A 4,152-nucleotide genomic window follows, 5' to 3' on the forward strand; every position below is an offset into this window, starting at 1 on the left:
TGCATCCTCCTGTACTTCTGAATAATGCATTAAACTTCACATCATTTATGAGTGACAACCCGATACTCTAAGATACATAATATGCATTTTGTACTGTTGATTTTATTAAGCGCAGATGCTCTGAAGCATCAATTGCTCATCAATAACTCCTTCAATACCATACATTATAATATTTTTAGTAGTTTAAAACTGAGGTTAACAGAAATGTAGCATCCACAGGAGGTATCTTAGGCATCATTATAAAACTATGGTTTCTTACTTCTAACATAAAATTAAAGGGGGGGTGAAATCTTCAGTGTATTCCTTCTACATGCTAACACTACCATACACACACACACACACACACAAAAATCACTTTTCAGCCTCAGATCTATCAGTATTTTATCGAGCCTACAAAACACTAGTCTGCTCACCTAAGACGCTGACCCCAAACAACGCCTGACTTTCAATAGAAATTGAGACTCTTCCTTCCGATATTCTCTAGGCCTGCTTAGCCTGATCACAAAAGCCTTCTTTATCAGTATCTTAGAGGAGTTTCCATTGAAGAACTAGGACCTACCAAATTTTACACTACTTACAGGCTGCTACCCTGAGATGGACTGTCATATGTACAGGAGTACAGACTAGCATAAGAAATTGCAAAAGCGTAGGAAGTCAAAGAAGGAGGTGAAGCTACAGGGGCAGGTTAAACTCAAGTCAGAATTTGCCCCAAAACAGTGTGAATTAGTGAGGAGGAGCAATAGGATCCTAAAAAAAGGACAGCAAGAAGAACCTTAAGACCCATCTTGAAGTTAAGGTGCTGCCATCGGCCAGCGCCCCCGTGGCGCCAGCGGGCGAGGGCTCTCCACAGGGGCACAGCCAAGCGGGGGCAGACAGCTCTAGTGGGAATGTTTGCTGTTGTCGAAACCTACGGTGAGCCCTGCAGTGGCTGGACAACTCCACCAAAAGAGAGCATAAATAGCAGAAACTGGAGTCCACGTGAAATCTGTTGCACCTTCTACAGCAGCATAGACATTATTTTCTTCTCCATCAGTGCAATTCCAGTATTACAGCCCAACTTCTCCCAGTCAGGACCCAGCATCAATCAAAGTTTGCCCTTCAGCAAAAGGTACCATAAAAAAATCCGTAGGGTGCCTTTGAGTACAGAACACCTCAGATTTCTCTGTTCTCTTGTTTATGGCAATTTTATTTAGATTTTTTTGTGGAGTAGAGAGCAGCTTGGATGAAATACCATGTAAAATTGTTTCACTTGGTGTTCTGCATTGTTTGTTCGTCGGCTTTTTTAAAAAAACACCCCCCCCCCCCCCAAACCAAAAATAAAATTAATTGTTCCAAACAGAAGCAACCACTTGTCTGAACAACTGCACACAAAGCACCTCTGCGGACTGCCACGGTTACTGTTCTATTATGACACATTTACAAAAGCTACGTAATAGATGACTTGCAGCAGATAAGAACATTTGTCCAACAGAACTGGAATCCTTTGTATTATGGCAGACAATATTCTCTGCACTTCAGATTGGTTTAAACACACAGACTGGCCTAGTAGGTCTTTCTTTAAAGGTAGAGCAGTCTAGTACACAACTTCCCTGACTGAAATTGCTTGTGGAAATACCTTCTTATAAAATGAAGGAGGCAAAAGGAAGAACACCAGGTCCTATATAATACAGTTGTGGGTTTGTCTGGGGGATGGAGGTTACTTCTGTGAGTAAGTGAGGAAAACATCCACGGGCTTTGGAGGGATTGGGGTGAGCATAGCAGAATGTAGCAGTCCTTGACTTTTACTTTATTTTTCATAGAGTCTATTTTCTGCTTTTCCACTATAGAGCTTTCTATTTATTTTAGCATAACTTTGTATCTTTGTCATTAAACAATCAAGTCCTAATAAAAAACATAATGCAAACAGCCAGTTGTGTAATGAAAAACAACACAGGGTTGAAGGGGGGTTCCTGCCTGATCTTAGCAGCAGATTAGCTTATGCCCTGCAGCATGAGATGGGAAATATGTTCCTCACTATTACAGTTTTGATTCTGTATTTGTATTTTATATGGATTTTTAAAGAGACACAATATAAAGCTTTGATTCAGAGAATCTCTCTCTCTCTCTGTATGTATGTATGCATAACTGTACACATATAATTATCTCCCCTCCTAGAGCAGGGATGATGTTTCTCTCTAGCTACAGCACAGTGTCTAGTCTGGAATCTAGCAGACAGAAAAAGCACACAAACAGAAAAACATGTTTTGGAGTATCCCAATAGAGACTATATCAACTGCAACCCCAAATACATGTCCTTTTGAGAAATTCTAAGTGACCCTTTTTTCAGCCACCATCCCGCTGCACTGCAGCGTACTGCAAGATTATTTCTGCCTAGAGAATGACATAGTTTTATTCATAAAAAGGTAAAAACTATTCAGTGAATTGCTTTTTATACTCAATGAATGTTAACAGTTTATTCACTGGCAGCAACCCAGGAGATCTCCTCCAACAGACACAGATCTTTCAGATGCATCTTTCCTCCTGTATCCGACATATATGATCTCCTTCTCCCCCTCCCCCTCCCCCAGTTCTTTACATGCATTTCTGCACTGTCCTTTATCTCAAAGTTAAAGCTGTGCCAAATCAAGAGCAGCAGTGCTAAAGGGTGGTCAGAAAATAGGCCAGCAAAGGTTTTGAAGTTAACAAAGCGGCATCCTGTTTCTACCCCCTAGCAAGCATGTTTCTGGTTTCTTCGTGTACTGAAGGCCAGGTTGGGTGATGGCCACTCACTTCAGGAATTTAACTCTGCAGATACAGCACAGCCCTGCAATGCACTCACCCCCAATACCTTGTGAAATTCCTGGGGAGAGATCCCGTCTCAGTGTATGTCAGCCCACTCGCCGAGTGGCAGGTGAATACCTAACCCACTATACCAGTATAGGGTTAGCTGTTCTGAAGATGTATCTAAGAAGAAAGAGTAAAGCAGACAGGAACAAGGAAATCATGTTTATGAGGACTTTAGAAACTTTAGTCCACGAAAGACAGGGAAATGAGGCAGAACCGCTATACTCAAATCTTTGCTGAGTACTTTCTAAGGCTAAGGAAGGCTTAATTTGTCCATGGCCTTACTTAAAGTTTTTGTTAGTTGTTTGAAATTTTTTTTTTGTTTTTTTTAGACTTCACGTTGTTTTCATTAGGCACATAATTCTTTAGGCACATTATGATACAAAGATCTTGTGCCACCTTTCCAAGAATACATCCAAAACATTTAAAATAAATATCCTATATTTGATTTAATGAAAAATGCCTTGGGCTGTATCCATGTCTTATTCATTTTATGTATTATACAGAGAGTTTGCCATGACTGAACTAAAAGGTACTTGATAACAAATAGTTAGAGGGCACGGGCTGATATTTAAGAGGTAAGGTTGCACCAAGGTAGCTTTGGTGGGCCATTTTGTATTGAGGATAACTAGAAATGACATTTCTTAAAAAGGTCTGTATTGCTAAAGAGGAGAAATGCCCTAAATGCATCAATGAAAACTGCTGCTGAGCATGACTGCTTTTTTTAATATTTTGACTATTTTCGAAGGAAAGACAGTCATGCTACAAATGTTTTTTCAATAAATCTCTGGCGAGTACTGGGCACTTCCAAGATCAGTTACACAGCATACTCTTAAAATGATTAAACTGTCTCTCACAGCACTTTAAATGATAGACTGCCCAGAAAAAGCACTAGTGCCCCACAAATTAGGAATTGTAGCAGTAGTTGATAAGCTAGAATGAGCTCTGGGCCGTTTTAGGACACACCTCACCCTCATTACAGGGCTGCCCCTCTTGGAAAAATTCTTCCCCTTGTGTAAGGTCATTCAACTAGATTAAAATATCTCACTGTAACGTTACCTCTTTATAACACTTCACATACATGGTTACAGGATGAACAATGAGCTTACTTTTATATGCACTGCATGAAGATACCACCTGTGCCATTTAGTTGAAAAAGAAAATTTAATCTATATTTCTGGGATAGCTCTATCTAAAGCCACCAGTTGCTATGACAGAGAATTTAAATTGTTTGAACGGTTCCCCTGCTCCTTTCTTCAAGTTGTTATTAACGTCTATAATTTAGGCCTCTGTGTTGCTAATACGCATGTGGATATCTCGCTAGTCATA

The sequence above is a fragment of the Fulmarus glacialis genome, unplaced genomic scaffold, assembly GCF_000690835.1.
Source record: "Fulmarus glacialis isolate BGI_N327 unplaced genomic scaffold, ASM69083v1 scaffold16464, whole genome shotgun sequence".
Lineage (NCBI taxonomy): Eukaryota > Metazoa > Chordata > Aves > Procellariiformes > Procellariidae > Fulmarus > Fulmarus glacialis.